Source organism: Lepidochelys kempii, chromosome 10, assembly GCF_965140265.1.
Source record: "Lepidochelys kempii isolate rLepKem1 chromosome 10, rLepKem1.hap2, whole genome shotgun sequence".
NCBI lineage: Eukaryota > Metazoa > Chordata > Testudines > Cheloniidae > Lepidochelys > Lepidochelys kempii.
Genome location: NC_133265.1, coordinates 22,331,790 through 22,352,932, shown reverse-complemented (window position 1 = coordinate 22,352,932; position 21,143 = coordinate 22,331,790). Strand labels below are relative to the sequence as shown.

Here is a 21,143-nt window from a genome sequence, read left to right as displayed (position 1 = left end):
CAGCCCAAGGAGGGGGAAAAAAATCAAGTGAGCAGTAAAGTGCTTTTCATGCTTCTCTGATCAGATAATGGTTTTTAAAAAAAGAATAGCAAAGCACTTAACTCACATTTCTCAGATAAGGTCTGGGACTGTCATATGTGAAGAAAAGCTAATCAGTAAAGCTCTTTCCTCATTTTCTAATGATGCTTACAGATGCCTGTCTGTTGTGTTTACTGTCCCCCCACACACACCTTACATCATACACAGGCACAAAGTAAATAAAAGGACTATATATATGAAAAATGCTGATTTCAGTGCTTATAATTCTTACCTACATCAGAGGATACAGTGATGTATTTCCAGCCTGCACTGTGTGTGCCATCTTGCAAATCTTTATTCACTTGAATAACACTGAAGCTATTGCTGTGTACATGCAAAGTATAATTATTATTGCTAACATGAATAATAATTTGCATGATAAGGCCCCAATCTGGCCAGGTGCATACTTTCCATTGACTTAAATGAAAGTGGAGGGTGCTCAGCAACTCACAGGATCAGGCTCTGTAAGCACCTTGTAAATCAGTTCTCACAAGACCACTGTACTTTGTGATGAAGGCAGTTATTATTATTACATGTATTTCTCATAAATCTTTATATTTACCCTTTATATGCTTTATGCATGTGTCTAATGTCTTGGAGTCCAGTCCTTTAAACCTTTACTCACATTAATTGTCCCAATTAAGTATTAAAAATACTTTGTCTTCCTTTGCCCCTATTAATATAAATAATAATAATAATTAATAGGAGTCTAGAAATGTTCTTAGGCTTATACTGTGTTTGAAAAGTATTTTAAGATTCTCATAAGTAAAGCATTCAAAAGAGAAAAGTGTTATTATTATTACTAATTAAATAAGGATTTCAATGCATTCCTGATTTGGAAAACAATCTGTATTCCAACAATAGCAGTGACAACTGTAGAAAACCATGATGACCAGCTTTTGGGGAAAGAAGATAATAGGTTTCAATGTGTTTAACTTTTGTTGGTCATTTGGATTTTCATAATTAAATTACCCTTGGTGGTCTTGTTCAAATTTTCAACATGAGCCAGGAAATCTTCCCACCTACACCCCCAAGAGTAAATACAAAAATATTGCTGTTTGGATTTGTGCCCCTGCCTTGTTTTAATTTTAATAAAAGCTTGCATTTATTAAAAATGTAATTACAAATATCTTCCTCATCTGCAATCCTGAAAGAGGCATAGTATGAAAAAAATTATCTGAGCTACAATCTCACTTGAAGTGTGCTGTGAGTTTTAACTGTCAGCTCTGTGTTGAATTAACAATGATATAAAAATACAGATTCCATAATTTAATAGGTTCATCTACTCAGTCTCATTCATAATAATACTTGTTTAAAGGACACATTTTAAACAATCTCTTAAAATCCAAAACAGCTTTTTTGTAAATTGCAAAAGGACTTTTTAAGATGGTCAGACTATTTGAGACATGTTACTGTTGTCACTCAGATTAATTTCCTCAGGGGAACGTGGATGACAGTCTGAAGTTTCGAATCCTTTGATCATTAAAAAAATGTATTTGCTGTCCTCTGTTGGTCATATTGGTTGTCACATGTAAAATTAACTAAGTTTTTAAAGCAAAGAGGTAGCAAGGGTCTGACTTAAGATGAAAAAAGCAAGGAAATTGAGTTTAAAAACTGCTATACAGTCTTCTTTCACCATTGTGATTGGGTAGTGCTTGGAGTTTCAGAATATAGTTTTACTTATACTGACTGAAACAGTGAGAGATGCTAAAGCAGGGGTAGGCAACCTATGGCACGAGTGCCAAAGGCGGCACATGAACTGATTTTCAGTGGCACTTACATTGCCCGGGTCCTGGCCACCGGTCAGGGGGGCTCTGCATTTTAATTTAATTTTAAATTAACTTTCTTAAACATTTAAAATCCTTATTTACTTTACGTACAACAATAGTTTAGTTATATATTATAGACTTATAGAAAGAGCCCTTTTAAAAATGTTAAAATGTATTACTGGCATGCTAAACCTTAAATTAGAGTGAATAAATGAAAACTTGGCACACCACTTCTGAAAGGTTGCCGACCCCTGTGCTAAAGGATAAATTAAAGGCAGGGCTATATTAGCAGGATGACTCCCATTAACATCAATGTGACAAATTCTGCCCTTAAATGTGCATATATTACTCTAATTCTTCACTTTCTTATGCTCCGTTTGCATCAGCTGCGATGGCAAAAAAGGGCCAACAGAAGGCTGACCAGACCCCTCGCCCCCGAATTCTCCTGATGGAGGGGAATCCACAGCAGCTGCAAAGTTAATTTCTGCTGGCAGGTGCCCTGGGATAGGAATCACACTGGGGGCATGTCAGAGTTAGGAAGGTATGTGGCTGGGGTATTCCTATGTCACAGCTAGTTCTGCTGCCAGAGTAATTCATAGGGGTCTGTGATGGGGTGTCCACCCAACACAAGGCCTGAAAGGGTAAATTAGTCCATTTAACCTTAGGCTGCACCTGGAGGAAACCTAGGGAGTGCTACGGCTTAATTGCACATGAAGTCCAGCTGGGGGGAGGAGCTGGGCAGGATCTGTAAAGAAAGGAAGTTGGCAGGCTAGGGGAGGAAAGGAAACCTGTATTTGAACCCCCTGATACAAGAGGGAAAAGCAGGAAGCTGCAAAGAGAAAGTAGAGAAGGAGTGGTAACAGCAGAGAGAGTAAAAGCCCAGAGCTCCTGGGTCCCTAGACTGTGACCTGGTGTAGAAGATGGTCCTGGGTTCCCCTACCAGTCACTAGGGGAGTGGTACAGACCAGACAGTGCGGAGTGGACTGCCTGGGACAGTTTGCCTCAAAGAACTTGCGATATTCCAAAAGGGGGAGAACTTTAATGTGACTTGGCTTGAATGCAAAGCTATCAAGAGGAAAGCACTGCAGGCCCAGAGGATGAGAGGCTGTGGAGTGAGTGAGTGAGTGAATGATTGGAATGATGGACTGAGTAACTGCAGCAAAGGGTGTGCTAGCAGATGTCAGAGCTAACTCCCCAGATTAACCATTAGGAGGCGCTGCCCAATGTTGAGTGCCCCCCATCAGAGGGCCATTGCACCCAAGGCACATTATAGGATAGCACACAGTCTGCTGTCAACTGTACTGAAGACTGAACCATCACAAGCCCTGAGAAAAGGGAGACACATTGCCCTCCACTTGGTCCCTCTGCTGGCCCCAGTTCCACCACAGAAATAAATCCTCCCCCCTGCTGACTTTACTGAGGGCTCTCTATGTACTTCGGAGGGCAGAAGTTAGCCTAATGCAGTGGTTCTCAAACTTTTGTATTTGTGAGCCCTTTCCCCCAACAAGCCTCTGAGTGTGACCGTCCTTATAAATTAAAAACACATTTTTATATTTAACACTCTTATAAATATTTGATGTGAAGCGGGGTTTGGGGTGGAGGCTGATAGCTTGTGAACCCCATGTAATAACCGCATGACCCCCTAAGGGGTCATGACCCCAAGTTTGAGAACCCCTGGCCTAATGGGAGTAGTGCTGTAAAACCTGTTTGCACAGTGCTTAGAAAATCTAAGTTAACTCAATTCTTAATTACAGTTTTTTATTTTATTTTAACTTTTATTGTGCTGAATTCCTGTTGGGACTGCACATGTGTACATACCAGCAAGAGCTGAGCCAGAAATGCAGGGTGCTGGTTGGCTGCCTGAATTCTTCCCTAATGGAAAAATCACAGCTCCACAAATCCTTCATAAATTATATAACAGCTGGAAAGTCCTGATGGGGTATGAGCCATATGTTTATGATCATATACATATAGGAATACTCTGGCTAGGCAAGCCCCTTGTACACATTTTTTTCACAGCCCGCTTCCTTATGCTATATGGAAATCTGTCCTCCTCTTAGAAGAGTCTACAAGAGGCTAGGCATGGGGCTGGACACAGCCAAAGCATATTCCTGCTTGAGTGAGTATTTGCTAGTTTCAAGCAACTTTATTTACATACATTATTACTTAATATCTGGGTTATACTGCACACAGACTAGGATCGTGCTGTTTCAACTAACACTGCATGTTCTACATTTAATGCTAATCAAATTCAGAGTTACTATAATGATCTGTTCTATCTGGTAAAGAGATGACTAGAAAGCGTATTCTGGATTGGAAATCCAGTAAAAGGTACACAGTAGCCAAATAAAATATAAGGAAACGACTGTGCTGATTAAAAACTTATCATGTTTGGCAGAAGCATGGATCAGATAATTCCTCCCACAGCAGGTCTACAATTCATGAAAATCAGTGACAACAATCTGGTATAAATCCTTAATACTATGCTGATCTGTCAAACATTTTCTTTTATGCATTCTTACTTTCTTTAAGAGAACAAAATTTGGCTTTAAAGGGTGAACTATTCTTGGCCTCTTGGTTGGTGCCCCTTTTGGTGCTCCTTTCAGTGCCCAGGACAATTTCTGTAGGGATCATACTTATTTTAAAGATATATCAAATAAAAAAACCAAAAACATGCACAAAATAAAACAATTATCCATTTACTCATTCTGCATAATTGTTATAGAAAGCGTAATGCATGGTAGCGGAATTCTCCTTCAAAGGGAAAATGTGTGGAAGTGAACTATCATCTGCAGGGATTATCATCTGCAGCCATTAAACTCCCTTCTTCTCCTCCCCAGCTCACAGGACCAGTAGAGATGCAGTGCAGACAAAGGGTGGAGCCAGAAAAAACTGCAGTTCCTCTATGTACTCCACCCAGTGCAATCTATCAATGGCAGCATGTTTGGGGGCATACAATGCTGCATTGACTTTTGGCACCCTTTCCATCTTTTGCGGGCTTGCATAATGCAATATAATGCAGCATATGAAGGAAGAAACTATTTAAATATTATACTGGATTACTAAAGTTAAAAATCTGCTGCCTTAATATAGGGCGAGGGCCCTTCTAATGAAGTCAATAACAAAACTCCTGAGTGACTTAAATGGGAGCAGGATTGATTACTTATGTCTTAGGCATTTTTAAGTATTTCTTTTGGCAAGGACTGAAAATATCTAGTAAATTATGCTAGAAATAAAGATTAGTATTATCAGTACACCTTTCCTAGTAGAATGTGAAGAAACAGTCATTTGGATATGATATAAAGAAAAGGATAGCTGATAAATGATAAATTTATCATGATAAATTTTAAAGAGGCGCTCAGTCTGACATGATGTAAATTAATTCTGCATGTCACTGCAGTAAGTCTGCCATAATATTTTTCTTTAAATTATACCCACATGTCTTAACTACAGTTATAGTACTTCAATTTATATTCTACAACAGCTATGTTTCTGCTATGATTTTAGAAGATCATCTTCCAATACAAAATCAATATATAATTTCAAGTGAACAGCTATGGGACCTGCCCTGAAGTTTTATTCAGGCAAAATGCCCAGTGTCAGCAGTGGGAGTTTAATCTGTGTAAGGCTTTCAGGATTTGGCTCTGTATTTTTTCATTTGAGTGTACATAGGCTCCAAACCATCTTTATGATGGATGGTGAGTGGAGTTATAGGATTTCATGTACCGTTTGTGATAGTCTTGCCCCTTTTTTGCAGTTCTTTCAAGAAAAAAACATATATTTAAACAAGCACAGTATCATACAGTGCAATTCTACTTTAGATTTATTATTGAGGTTGTAGTGAATGAAAAACATGCTTTAGGGAATTAAAAGATATATCTTGGATTTATGGATCTCATCATTTGGTGGTTAATCTTGGAAAGTAGCTGTGGACATCATGCTCTAAAGGGAAGGATAGGGACATTATGTCTGAATGTCTGACAGCTTACTATAAAAATATTTTTAAAAAGATAATACACTGTAGAACATTTCCTTGTTGTATTCCTGCATTGCCTTTGCACCAAAAACTGCCACTGATATCGGACACAGTGAGAGTAAGCAATTTGTATACATTCGACATAATCCCTTATTGGAGTAATCTAAGTAAACATTTAACTATCCAAAGTAATTTTTCTGTTAGCAGGTCAGTCTGAATGTTTCCATGTGAGAATAATTTTCATTGTATTTCACACGTAGAAAAGTACAACAGTAAGGTGTCAAGTATGCAATATGATTTTTGCTTTTTTAACATTTTAGCAAAATAATGCCACTATTTATCTAATGATTAAATACAAACTTAAATTGGTTTACGAAAGATTTGTGTAATGAAAAATCATACGTTTTGGTCTTGTGAAAATTTAATCTTGATAAAAAGAGATTTTTTTGTTTAATTTTATTAATAGTTTTATATAGTTATCTACATTCAGGTAGGCCATCAGGTGGACATCAGCTCTCGTGTGACTAGGTCTTGCATATTAAATATTAAAAATCCATGCTGGCAATGATAATTCTGTTGATAATAAGCAAAGATTAGACTGTTTGTAAAAGGATAACTCTCAGGAACCCTGTATTTTACACAATATGGATTACATATCAATAACTTATTTTGGTTTGAAGATCTGCATGACACAGTGAAGGTGCCATTGCAAAAAGAGCTAAATGAAAAATAAATAAAAGTCTGTTCTTTAAATCAAAGTGTAGGATGCATTATTTCTGGTCTACCAAACATATTTACCAATTAAGTTAAAAACAAGCTATACCCAGACCTAATATGACTTGTGAAAAAAACGAATGGCTTGAAAAAATTGTAAAGTTCTGAACCCAGACAACAAAATTGTAGAAATGCCTGAGAACAAGCAAGTAAAACTGATCAAAACCAAAGGTGAAACTGACCAGATTAGTTTAATTGTCCCAGGTGGGTGAAATTCAAAATGTAAACAAACAATAAATAATGAACTGCAAATCTCTCACTTCTTAAATTTGTTGTGTCATTATTAATACAATTAAGTACACTTTAAATTTCTTTTTATCTTGACCATGCAATTGTAAACAAAATACATTTTATATTTTTGCATTGTAAAATAAAGCATGATACCAAGACCTACTTACCAATAATACTTTTATTTAGTGACACAGATAAATTAATCTAATATTTTTACCACTCCCCATAACCAAAATAAAAGCAGGATTTACATTCTTTAAAAACAGAGAGAAACATTTATAGATGACATACTGCTCCTTTTATTATGATCATTATCCAACAAATTTGATACACAACTTTTGAGAATGGCTATACACCCACACATAAGTGTATTGAAGCATGAGAGAGGGGAGTGTGTGCTTTATGTGCTTTGTATGGACCAACAATCTTCTCCTAATCTGCAGTTCATAAATTTTGGGACCAATCCCATATCCCTGCTGCTGGCATCAAACGTCAACATTCCTTAGTTCACCAGGCATGCAAGATCAGGCTCCAGGGCTGGTACTCTAGAGAAAGACTGCATATTTAGCTTTGCAGGAACTTGAATAAACAAAGATAGATTGGTATTTAGGTAGAGCCAAATAAGTCTGAGAAAAGCTATAACGGGTAAACCCTGCTCGTATTGAAATCAATGGGAGTTTTGACATTGATTTCAGTGGAAGAAGGCTGGGGTCCATTGAGTAAAGTGGGAGTTCACCGTGCTCTGCACGTCCAAAGAAGCTCTCAGCTTCTTGGTCTGCATTGGTACTTGTGGTATTCAATGTGTTTTGTTTGTATGCATTTATCTGCCTGAAATACTGCACAACTTTTTTTTCCTCATGGCAATTCAGTCCCTGGCTGCTGGAAATACAAGGAAAAGCAAGGCAAGCCTGTAGGGTAAAGAGACAACTCCCAAGTGCTATTACAACCTGTACTCAGTCTGGCTTGGGAGAGCCACCTCTCTTTATTTCTCCCGTCTGAGGGGCATTGCATCTGCTGCAGGTTGGGTGAGTGCCAAGAGATTGGGGTGAAGGATGCATAAGAATAAATTAGGATACACAATGAAAACAGGGATGGAGACAATTATAGCTGGGTAGGTGAAGCATAGACCTCAGCTGAGCAATAGTCAGAAGGAAAGTGACAGAGACTAATGCAATACGAGCGAGACACAGACATGCAGGTTCTCAGCAGACAGAAGGAGGTGTCTGAAAAGGCCCCGTGTGCAGCTGTACCAAATCTTCGTGCTCCGCTGGATGCTACTGAGCCTTTCCCCTAAAAATGATCCCAGCAATTCTTCTCAGGAAAACCACCGGCCTTAAGTGGATTAGGCACGGACGGGGTTCGAACCCGTGATCTTCGGTTTACGAGACCGACGCCTTACCACTTGGCCACCGCGCCTGCGTTGAAATCGCCGCTTGACAGCTATATATGCTGGCACCACTCCCGACAGTGGGCGTGCTCTTGAGGCACCTCCGAGTGCGTGGGCAGCATTTAGAAGCACCAGCTCCTCCCACTTTCAGTGGTCCGAGTACTCATGCGCACTGGCTGGTTGACGCGAGCGTTGCGTGTCGTTCGCAGCAAGCTGCTGGTGCTGTGTAAGCGGGGAGTCCTGGGGGCTTCTCCGGCGTTCGCCGCAGAGCCCGGGGCCAGGGATTCTCCGCGGGGGCGGCTCACGCTCCCCGCCCAGGCTGTGTGGGGGTCGGGGGGAGCGCGCGGCCGGCCCGCCCTGCGCGGAGGGGGTTTACCGTGGCTCAAATAGGGGAGGGTGTAAAATTCCCTTCCCGTCTTCCGTTACGGGGCGGGAACGTTAGCCGGAGGAGGCGCGTGGGGCGTCCCCTTCGTGCTAGGGGAAAGGGTCAAGGGAATACGGGGAGACCAGCGCGTGGCCCGCAGCCGTGGCGGGGGCTTGCACACTCACGTTGCACAAGTGGGGTGGCAAGCGGGTGCCCGGCCGTCAGTGTGGGCCTGAGGGAGAAGTGGGAGACAGGTTTTGGGGTGAGGGGGTCTGTGTTGAGGTGTTGGAATAGCGGGTGGGGGTGTCACTTGAGATGCTTCCCGCTCAGTCTGCCGGGGGCGAAAGGCAGTCAGATTTCAGCCGGGGAGGTAGGCACCTCCTGAGAAAAGCAGCAGTCACAAGCTTTCTGCACGGTAACTGTTTTATTGAATATACGAACGTGATAAATATTATTGTCTGCCAGTAGATGTCACTGGTTTTATAGTAGTAGGTAAGTACATACACAGCACAAATCCATCTACTCCTTCTGTACAGTGTTATGATTTTCCTCAGACTGAAAAATTCCACTCTGCAGGGTCTGGGGCCCCCTGGTGGGCTGTGAGCAGGTTTCGGGATGGGGCGTGGGGTGCCAAGCAGGGCCAGCATTAGATTCGCTGGGGCCCTGGGCAGAAAGCCAAAGCCCCACTGCATGGGGCTGAAACCCCTGGGGCTGCACCCAACCCTGAGCAATATAGCTGTGGCCTGGGGCCCAAGGCAGTTGCCCTGCTTCCTACCCCCTAATGCTGGCCCTGGCTTTTATATGCAGAAAACCAGTTCTTGTGGCATGGGTGGACCATAGAATTTTAATAGCAGGGGGGCTCAGAAAGGAAAAGGTTGAGAACCCCTGCTCTAGTGCTAGGCAAAGTTCAATCCCAACTCCATAGATCGTGGCTTTCAAACTTTTTTTCTGGCAACCCAATGGAAGAAAATTGTTGATGCCCATGACCCAACGGAGTTGGGGATGAGGGGTTTGGTGTTTGAGAGGGACTCAGGGCTGGGGATGAGGGTTGGGGTGAGGGCTGTGGGGTGGGGCCAGGAATGAGGAGTTTAGGGTGTGGGAGGGGATGCTGGGCTGGGGCAGGGAGTTCGGGTGTGGGCTTGAGTGGGGCTGGGGATGAGGGGTTTGGGGTGCAGGAAGGGGATTACCTCAGACTCTGAGCTGGGAGTGCAGGCTTGGTTGGGGCTGTGGGTTTGGGGTGTGGGCAGGGGATTCGGATGCAGGCTTACCTCGGGCGGCTCCCAGTCAGCAGTGCAGCAGGGGTGCTAAGGCAGGCTTCCTGCCTGTCCTAACACCGCAGACCATGCTGTGCCCCAGAAACGGCCAGCAGCAGGTCTGGCTCCTAGATGGAGGCAGGCAAGTGGCTCCATGCTGCTCTTGCCCGCAGGCACCGGCCTCCAGCTTGGCCAATGGGAGTGTGCGGAGCCCTGTGGCCCCCACCTTGGAGCTGGACTTACTGCTGGTCACTTGCAGGGCGCAGCGCGGTGTCAGAACAGGTAGGGACTAGCCTGCCTTAGCCGGGCAGCACTGCTCTCGGGACTTTTAACAGCCTGGTTGGCAGCGATGACCAGAGCCGCTGCAACCCAGTGCCTTATATGTCACGATCCAGTACTGGGTCGTGACCACAGTTTGAAAACCACCTTCATAGATGTCCCCTAAGCATATCTCTGAAGATAAATTGACAATCAGGTTTGCTGCTCTACTCAGACTCCTCATATGATGCATAGACATGCCCTGTGGGAGTGAGCCTCCGAGTCCAGGTCCATGGGCTTCTGGTAATGAGGCTAGCACTAGTGCTCTAAAAATAGCTGTGTAGACACTGAAGATTTGGCTCTGAAGCTGGGGAAACTTTGAGAGCCTGAGCTCCAGCCTCAGCCACAACGTCAAAGCACCATCTGTACAGCTGTTTGAAGTGAGCAGAGGTTGTGCTAGTGTTCTTAAGTGTGGATCTGGGCAGGGAGGCTCGCTCACAGACACAGTGCAGATACACCCAGAGAGATCCCATTAAATCCTCTGAGGAGAATTATCCCAGACACCCAAGTTAAGTGGTTTTCTTGGTTAATTTTGTGATGTATGATCCTTCCGGTTGCTGATGTCAGATAAAATCAAAAGGGTCTACCTGGTGCAATGAGTCTAAGCAAAATTAAGCTGTCTCAGTAGTGATCGCCTATGTTCAAGAGTAACCTTCCTTGCCCTCTTGGTGTATGAATCCTGAATCCCCGCTGTCCTCAGAAATAAAAGTATAAATGAAGAACTGATTCATTGTCCAGTGAAGAAAAGAATTGCACATATTGGCATTACTTTATCACAATAAATTTCCTTCAAAGAGAAACCATAATAATTCAAAACCTACAGGATACTGTAGCAAAAAACAGTGAGACAATGTGGCCTAATGATAGGGCTCTGATTTGAGTCTCTCAAGACTTGAATTGTGTGCTCTGCTCTGCCACTGATATGTGTGACCATGGACAAATCACTTCCCCTCTCTTTTCAGAGTAACAGCTGTGTTAGTCTGTATTCGCAAAAAGAAAAGGAGTACTTGTGGCACCTTAGAGACTCACGAAAGCATATGCTCAAATAAATTGGTTAGTCTCTAAGGTGCCACAAGTACTTCTTTTCTTTTTCCCCTCTCTTTGTCTTATTTAGAAGGTAAGCTTATTAGGGCAGGGACTGTCTCTTAATATGTTTGTACAGCAACTAGCATGATGGGGTCCTAACCTTAGCTGGAGTTTCTAAGTGTAAAAGAACAAATCTGTTTCAGTTTTGTAGTTTGCCATAGTAGTTCTAGAGCTGCATGAACTTATTGTATGAAATGTAGGGTGAAATGAGGCATATTTAACTGTGGATAGCTCAGTTAATAAAATAATTAAGTGAACCCCTAGTGAGGATTTGATGAAAGGTGGATCAGTCTACATTCTGGTGTGTTCTTGAGACTGCCCAGCAGGGAAAGCCACAACTGAGACATTAGTAATGACCTGAATGGGCCCAATCCTCTGCTGAGTTTTTTCTTTTGCAGCATCTTTCATCCAGCCACGTTCATTTGCTAACTTACAGTTCCATAGCATGGTGTGGACTCTGGTGCAATGAATCAACTCTAGATATCAAGAGAGAATCCTTCCCCTAATGAAGATGCTGGTTTTGCGTTAAACATATGGATTGCTCTTAGCATCCCTGATATGGTGATGAAGTATGTGGGGGTGATAAGTTTTGCTTTTGTGACTAAGGATGCACATGTGCAGCTAGTGATCCCAATTAGGTGAAGGGTTACCTCCTTCTGATCCCTCTGGCCTGATCCTTATGATACCAGGTGAGGACCAAACTGTAATAGGTAATCTTAGATTGTTGTGCTTGCCACATCTGGCCCACCTGGTTCTTCCTGCCATTCTCTGCCCCAGACTCACTGACTGGAACCTTATCTTGTGGTACATGTACAGTTCTGTCTTTAGGCTGCTGTGCTGCCCTTTTTTATGCCCTCTCTGGTGAGCTGGTAAATCATATGTTTTTGTTGTGGTAGCAGCAGTGTGTGCACGCGTATGTATAGTGGGTGTGTTATGTGAATTATGCTTTGTGTACATGACTTGGCTTCTCAGAGATATGAAATATTGTATACATTTCTTCAGTGTTTGCTGAGACCTTTATATTGTAAAGTTACTTCGAATAACATGGAGAAATTAATAATCCAAGATGAAATGATGGTTAAGGTGGTGTTTAGGTGAAATAATACATGTCTTAATGACCGATGTAAAAATAGAAAATTTCATCTTGCCTAGAGAAAGTCATCTGATCTGGTTACAAAACAGTGGCTTGATGTCCTAGGTCAAACCACTCTCTTATTTGAGTATTTTGATGCTGTTGTTAGGTATCTAGTTAAAGAGCTGTTTGTTGATGAATTTAAGGAGTTTTTTTTAAAATGTTCGTGCTGTTTAAATCATTATCCTTTGTTGGTCTAGCTTCTGTTGGTATTGTCATTTCTTACATGATATGATGTCACAAAAGTCATATCCTTTAATTCTGCTGTGTGTGCTGCACTGGGGAGCTCAAAGTTGAACCGTTGTTGAAATATGGTAGGAGGAAGTTAAGATACTTGCTTTGTCTCTCAGGGTTAAAGTTTTGAAGGATTAAATTCCTGTATGTCTTTAAGATGACAAGGTATATCTCTTAGTTTTCTGGTACTCCTTTCTGTTTTAAATTAACTTTTTTCAATAGAGGGAGAGCAAAGCCAAACCAAATTGCACTTACTGCATTTACTTCTGACACGACCTCTTAATATTGTACTTGTTCTCAATCTTTATTAGTTGGGGAACTTTGAATCCATTCTTTTACATAACATGTTTTTGGAGAGTCCAATGGACAGTCCTGTTTGTGGACCCTGTTTTTTGAGAGAGCGTGTGTGTGTAGTCTTCTATCTTCTGCTGAGCATGGGAGCAGAACTTCGGATTTTGATTAGAAGAAGTTTTTTTTTACTTTTTCTGTCCACAACTTTGTTAATTGTGCAAAATTCTAGTATGTCTTCTGGTGGTAATCTCAAATTCATTTTTAATTTCTGTTTTAGATACACGTTAAGTTTCTCTGCCTTCATTTCTAGCTCTAAATAGATGCCTCTTTTTAAAATTGAAGCCACAGGGTAGGTAAGTGTTCTGTTAGTTTTATTTGAATGTTCTGTTTTTCTGTCATCTCCTTGGGATCCCAGTGCACTGATAGGCACTCTTTAGTAAAAGGATTTTTCTGGATACTTTTTCATTTTGCATGTTCCTTGATTTTTTGATGGGCTGTTGTGCAGTATTAATGTCATGAGTAGTGCAGTGTTGCTATATAGTGGTCATCTTCACATGTTTTTCAAGATTTTGCTTAGTGTTTAAGAAAAGATCATTAACTATGAGATTTACCTCTAAATATGCTTCTGGTAATCTTTCCATAAAAACTCAGTGAGGCACAGGTGAAATGAATGAGTTCCTGACTCTTGTCTAGTCAGTGATGTTCTGCAGCTGGATAGTAATTTTTTTTTCTTTTCTTTTTTTTTTTTTTACATTTGTAGATTTCTCCTCCATAGTAATGTAGAAATAAATGAAGTTTCATTCTTTCTTAAGATAGTTACAGCACCACTTGGCTGGATTTCTGCAAGTGCAGGTGGGGCCTTGGGTATCATCGTTTTCATAGACTCACTATATGCTGAAGGAATTCTCCAGAGGAATACAAGAGCATCTTGGGTTATAAATGGTAAGTAAGGGTCCTTAAACCCTTTTTGTTTTATTACCATAAGGAATCAGAGGTGTGTGGTTTTTTTTTTTTTTTTTTTAAAGGTGAAGATGACCTGCTCTGAAGGTTATTTTAGCCATTGCAGGAATTGTTCCTGATTTAAGTTTTAGTGATTTCACAGTAGTGTGTGAAGCAAGTATATTAATTTTCTGATTTCAGTGATTTGAGAATAAAGGTTTGTGGCATTTCTCTTTCTTCTGGATACATGACTACAGATCTTGCATCTAATATGAAATTTATATCCAGGGACTTGAGAATGTTTACTAGGGTTAATGTTGGGCTTTTCCTGTATTTCCTGCCATGATCTCTTCTTGGAACTGTAGTGCTAGGAGCATACATTTTCTTAATGATTCTGCTACTTTTTTTTGGAAGTTCTCCATTTTTTTTCTGAATTATTTTCTTTTTTACATGGAACTCAAGGAAATATTTAGTTTCTTCATTGTTGAATGGTAAACTATTTACATTTTCCAAAACTGTTTCTCTTTTTACTCTGCTTATCCTAGATGGGTTTGGCATGGAGGCATCAGTAGGTTTCTGTGTCTATAAGGGGAAAGCACAATTATGATCCATGCTTTTCTTTCTAATATGCCATTCAGGCTGATCTCTAACTTGTTCTGGAATAAATGGTATGTCTCTTGCAATTCTCATTGCTGGAATCACTGGAATTAGGAGTGATTGGAAGAAGGAGCCTTTGGAATCTTTTTTCTAAGGACTCTGTCCGAGTAGGAGGAATTTTCCAGTGAGCCAAGTGATGTTTCTGTTTTATATTAAAATCTGTATGCTAAAGGAAATCTGTCAATGTCATCAATGCTATTCTTTCCATTGTGCTTCTTTTATATCATTGAGAATTGGTTTGGAAGTGGTTTCTTTTTGATAACGGAATCCTCTCTGTAAACTTGTTTAACTGTTACAGAACATGTTCCAATTTTGATTGCAAGTGAATTCTTAACAACATGAAAATACATTTTATCCTTTTTCCCCCCAAAGCTAAATTTTGGAAAATATTTTTTCCTAATCTTTGAGGATTTGAATTGGGATTCATTTGCTGGTAGAAATCCATTTTGTATGTGATGCATTGTTTTCCTTACAAGATACTCTTCAGGAAATGCTGAAGTGGTTAACAATAGATTATTTTTTTTCTTGATTCTGCACAGGAAAATCACTGTATTCTGGGGGATACAGTTGTATAATTCAGAATTAAAATGAGAACTTTCACTGTTAGATGTTTGATGTTGATTTTTCCACTACTGAAATTGCCTTTGCTAATGTTGTTCGTCCTGAACATGTGCATGAGGTTGGGTTTCTGAAACCACTAAACCAGTTCAGACTTTTTAAATGAGACTAGATTTAAGATGATGATGTTCCACTGGATGATGAATAGCTTACTTGAACTCTCTTGCAAATAAAAAAAGCAAGCATTTTTCTATGTTCTGCGGATTAAAAAAAAATCATCCAGATACTAATTTTCACTCTTGATGTGTAGCAAGAATTCATGTATGTCTTCCAAAGTTCTTCAAAACTGCTGAAAAGTAAAAAGCCAAACAAAAAAGACAACCCTCGCCCCTGATTTTACAAATCCGTATAGATTAATCCTCTAACCTTTTTATTACTTCTTTAGTCTTTAAAAATGCCACATATGTATTTTTAAATTTCTTAAGGCGATTAAACTGAGTTTTTTGTCCCATTAATTGAAAAGGAAAATTATAAGAAACAAGTACAGTGTTTACAAGAAACAAGATATTAATTTACCATCCTACTACAAAACTTCATGCATGTGTGTATATATAATAATTCCTGGAATAGCTGTATTTTTCTTTTCAGAGTGTATTTCACTTCATAAACTGAGTGCCTGCACTGAACCTCAGAACATACTACTTTTCATTCTAAAAAATGTATTTCTTATTTTACAGAGACAATCACCTGTATCTGGGGTGGTCTAATAGATAACCAGGAATAGTCCTTCCTTTCAGACCAAATACAGAGGGTTGTTGTTACTATGTCACCAAAGCTCTTACCTGTATAGTCCTGTAGGGTCATATTATTCAACATCTGTAAGTCGCTGTTGGGAGAGTTCGTGAGACATGAGCTGAAATGCCAGCAGATGCAGATGACATCAAGCTCTAGAGTTCCTGTACATCAGTGGTTCTCAAGCAGGGATACACAGAGATTTTCCAGGAGATATGTCAACTCATTTAGATATTTGCCTAGTTTTACTACAGGCTACATAAAAAGCACTAGCAAAATCAGTACCAACTAAATTTTCATACAGACAATGACTTGTTTATACTGCTTTATATACTGTATACTGAAATGTAAGTACAATGTTTATATTCCAGTTGATTTATTTTATAATTATGTGGTAGAAATGAGAAAGTGAGCAATTTTTCAGTAATAGCATGTTGTGACACTTTTGTATTTTTATATCTGATTTTGTAAGCAGTAGTTTTTAAGTGAGGTGATACTTAGAGTATGCAAGACAAATCAGACTCCGGAAAGGGATACAGTAGTCTGAAAAAGTTGAGAGCCACTGCTTTACATCAAACTTAAACAGCAGTGTAACAGGCTTTTAGTGTTTGCTTGAAACACCCCTACCATTTTTAAAGTGTTGATACTACTGGGGAAAATATTAAGTGGCTTTTGCTGAGTCTGTTGTTCATATCTCAGCACTCCATCCAGATATAAGGGGCAGAGAATCTAGGCTGTAGGCTGAGCTTTCCCAAAGAAGGAAACTGAGAAGCAGCTGTGACTAGGAGAAGGTATGAACTAAATTTGAATCTTATTGATTTTTTTAAAAATAAAGTCATTCCTGTGGAAGAGGATGAGTTTTTAAAGCAGTTTTCTCAGTGTGTGGATGCTGTCTAAAGCTGAACCCGGGCAACACCTAGTTGATTCTGGAATAAAAAGGAAAGATCACCAATCCACTTCTCCTACTAACACCTTTTTGTATTCCTCTGTGTCTCCTCTTATTCATGGAGAGAAAAAAACTCTCTGACAAAATCCATAAAGCCACCATATTATTCTCCTTCAGATGCTTCCTGAAGACTTATCTCTGCTCTGAAACCTCCAAAACAATGCTGTCTAGCAATGCTTAGGCAGGTGGCAAGCTGTCACCTATACAAAACATGCTTGTTTCACTGTTACTTGTCTTGCCCACACCCACATTTGTTTTATCTACTTGTTGCAGCTCATGTCTTGGCATAAGCCTAGAGCGTGAGTGAGACCCTTGGCACAGGGACTGACTTCCTGTTACATGTTTGTACAGCACAGAGCCCAATGGGGCCTTACTCTGTGATATTGGGGCCTTGCTACTGTAATATAAATAATAATAAAGCTTTAATATACCGATATAAACATTAAGTAAGTAGCATATGTTTATGGAGTGTTTATGAATGGAAAGAAGCAAATGAACAGCCAACAGTAACATTTTGGAACTAATCTAGATGTTCAGCCAGGTTTGGAATAGGTTCTAAGCACTTTCTGGAGCATAGTTTGTTTTTTCCAGATTGTTTTATTGATATTTAACTGCCTTAACATGTGATTTTTGTGACATGTTCTTTTCATTCTGTTTTCCAGGGAGATTGAGTTGATTTGCACTTTAGACTTCAGATTTCAGAAAGATGAGACAAAGATTTGTTGATAAAATATCTCATTTAAAAGAAAAATGTTTTGTATACACATTGAAGTTTGTGTTCCTTTAGTATCATTGTTAGGGCATCATGAACTAATGAATTTTCAGATAGCAATCAATCACAAAACAGATATATCTTGCTCACAAAACATGGCATAACTGCAGTTTTGATTATATTGGAAGATTAAAGAGGGTTATTAGTGTATGCTCAGGAATAAGATATCCTATATGCATGACTAATATGGCCTCAAGTACTGTCTCTGATACCTCTTTATGTGCCAGGCAGTCCTGTCAAGAGTCTTGACCCCCAGCTTATATTCAGATGGTGGATATCCAGTGAGAAAGCATGGCAGACTTGCCACAAATCAAGTGTTTTTGAGTAAATGCTGAGTATCCAAGTTAATACATATGTGGATATGTCTGAGTTTCAGTGATGTACTGCCCGTGTTTTAAACAAGAGGCTCCTACAAATATTTTCTCCCTGAGCCTGCGATAAACACCCTAGACTGGGTTTGGAGGGTTCAGCAGAGAGGAAGAAATAGGGTTTTGTTGCGTTCTTGTTTAGACAACAAAGCTTTATAAATCTTTTACTGGAAATACTTTTGTTTCTGAAAAATATGTGTATGGATATTTGTAAGTGAGTCATATATTCTGAAAGCTTCTCCAGCTCATGTTTGCAGACTTGATCATGCCCATCCAGTCTTTCTACCTCCATAAAGCGGAGCAGGAGATTCAACAAAACTCCAGCTGAATCTTGTAGGCACCTTTTGTAAATGCACTTTTGGCAAGACATACTTTATTTGCATTTTCTTTGGCAATTTTTTTCTTTCTCCCTCCATCTTGGATCTGGACTGGTCACAGGAGAATTTCAAATAGGGCTGGAAATCTTGCTAGCCCACCTGTAGGTTCCTAACTATTTTTAGTGATTGTGGCAATTTAGCAGCTTCAGTACAGCCTCAGAGGCTCCTGTGCTGCTTGTTGTCCACTAGGAACAAAAGGAATTTTGCTGTTTGAATGGGGCAGACTCCCTTAGCTTCATCAGTCCCCCAACAGTTTAACAACTCTGTGCTTCGTATCTCATTATATTAGGAGGTCTGTGGCAGAGCTGGAAATTAACTTCCAATCTACTGAGTACCAAAACCTTTTAATTGTTCACAAACAAAATGTGAAGTAGGCTCACTTAGAGGGGGGGAAAATGTTTTAGAATATGTACATTTCACATTAAAATATTTTTTCCACTTTATTCAACCAATGTGGACATGAGTAGTGAGGAATGGAAATACTTTTACCGGATTAATTTGAAGTATACTGTCAGGATGTCTGATATGCTAATAATTATAAGTGTGATTAAGAGTCTGGCACCATTCCTTCAAATTTGTCTCTAATATTTGTGTTATCTGTGTATATGAATGTTGGGAGGTCTGATTATTTTTCTAAAATTATTCTTGCAAGCATCACTCATTAATTCTTTCTGTACTCCTCATTCATGGAGACATTTCATACCAGTCATGCACTTGTGGTGCATTTCACAGTGCCTTCCACTTAATTCAGTTACTAGTTAATGTGTTGTTCTGTTTCATCTGATGAAAATCCAAGGAACCAAGTCATTTTATTACAAATGAAACTTTTCATATTTATTTTGATAACATTCAGTGAGTGACTATATAATCTTAACCCACTCTGTCGGAACACTACCAGAAATAAAAATGTGTCTTCATTAGTACTGCTACAAGGCATGATCCTGAGAGAGACTTAACAGTCACTTAAGGACATTTTAAATGAAATGTTATTGACAACATTAATGGAGTGAGGCCCATGGTTGTGGTCTTTCTGTGTCTCCTTCAAATAGTCATGTTTGATGTCAGAGTATGAGGTTCAATAATTATATTTTTTTGCCTTCCATTAGAGGGCCTTGAAGAACTTTATAGGCATTAATTATTTAAGTATTGTAACACCCTTTTGAGACATATGGGTATTATCCCTATTTTCCAGGTGACAACATTTATGGACAGAGAAGTTATTACTGAAATTTTGAAATGGAGATACCTAAAGTTAGCTCCCTACATCTGCATATAGGCACCTAAATAAGCGGCCTGGTTTTCAGGAGGAGCAAAGCAACTGCAGCTGCTCATGAAGTCAGTAGGAGTTTGACACCTCTTTAAACAAAAAAGTACTGACTCTTCTGGTGCTGATTGGAGAAACCATTTAAGCCTATACTTAGTTCTGCAAGGCGTATGTGCTTTGCTGGATTAAAGATTTATTTAGGGGTCTAAATGAAGGCACCCAAGTTTGAAAATTTTGGCTTCAGTGTCTTTAAGGGCACAGGATGAGACAGCAGCAGATCCTGTAACAGAACTGAGAAGTCTTGGGCCTCAATCCACAAAGGGACTTAGGCACCTGAATGTGGGATTAGGTTCCACTGTGATCAACAAAACTCCTGCTGAATCTTGTAGGCACCTAAACTCACTGAATTCCTAAATTTCTGCTTCTGGGCACATGCATCAGTCTAACCGTCCAGACACCTATGTCCTACCTAAGTCCCAGAGCGATCTTCAACCAGGTAAAGATGGGCATTTGCCCTCCTAAATGGTGCGTGGTGCCTGCTCTGGTAGGCAGGCTCAGCGGTGCCTAACAGATCAGATCCCATTCAAAATCTGGGTGGAGCAAGTGGTGCTGCTGCCACAACTGCCCACTTTAAAACTTTTTCCCTAGTAGTTAGCGCACACATCTGAGATGTGGGAGACTCAGGTTCAATTCCCCCCTATACCTTATGGGGAGAGATGATTTAAACAGGGCTTTCCCACCTCTCAGGAGAGCACTGTGATCATTGAGCTGTGTGATATTCTGATGTAGGGTTCCTTCAGTCTCTTCTGTTGAAGATGTGCCACTATGGATAAATAATCAAGGAGTGATTGGAGAAGGGAGACTGGACCTCCTAAATGGGTGCACTACCCACACCTGGACTACAGAGTCATATATATATTCTCTTTCTCTCTATTTCCCCCCAACGTTCCCGATCTGTAAAATGGAGTTAGTGATATTTCCTTTCTCCCACTTACTCCACTTCCTCTTGCCATTTTGTGTGGAGTGTGGCAGGCATCTAACTCTGGAAGAAATTGCTTAGGCTCCCAAGCTCTAGGAAATGGTTTCCCATTTGTGGATCACCAAGCAGATATAGGTTCCTCTCATTGGCTAGCTTAGGCAGCTCCTCACTTTGTGTGGATCTCAGTCTAAGGTGCCTCTGTCTGCCCACTCGTTGTATAGTGAGCCTAGGTGTCTAATTCAGGGTTTGTGGATTGCAGTGTTGTTCCTGTGATTTTTCTAGGCAATAGAAGTTAGGCACTGTGATGCTTGGTGTTGCAGTGCCTACATCCCTTTGTGGATCCAGGCCTTGGTTCCTAGTCCTCTACTCACCATGAGATAAATAGTTTACATAGACATATCACTAAGATTTTGGCACAGCTACAGTATTTTTATATTGTCTTACCTTGATCATTTGCTTAGAACTTTTACTTGCCATTAAATCTCTTCCTGTGTAAAGAATGATGGCACCTTCGTTAATTGCAACACAAAACTCCAGGCTTATTATGGGTTTATTGAAAAGGTAAATATTTGTAAGAGTGGTGTCCTCTTTTAATGAG

At 40.2% G+C, this 21,143-nt stretch overlaps 1 long non-coding RNA gene and 1 other non-coding gene across 3 annotated transcripts in view; one reads left to right on the top strand and one right to left on the bottom strand.

Annotated features, from left to right (window-relative positions):
• Nucleotides 1-8,172: 8,172 nt before the first annotated feature.
• TRNAT-CGU (transfer RNA threonine (anticodon CGU)) lies at nt 8,173-8,244 on the bottom strand. The gene has a single exon. It is a non-coding gene; the product is annotated as a tRNA-Thr (tRNA).
• Nucleotides 8,245-8,303: 59 nt separating this feature from the next.
• The window catches only part of LOC140918318 (uncharacterized), a 95,468-nt gene continuing 82,628 nt past the window's right edge, over nt 8,304-21,143 (top strand). The window contains exons 1-2 of one of the 2 annotated variants that reach the window (XR_012161145.1): nt 8,304-8,994; nt 13,710-13,835. This is a non-coding gene — a long non-coding RNA (uncharacterized lncRNA). Of the gene's footprint in view, nt 8,995-11,127; nt 13,836-21,143 lie in introns of those variants that run through there. The other variant, XR_012161144.1, reaches the window with a different exon arrangement.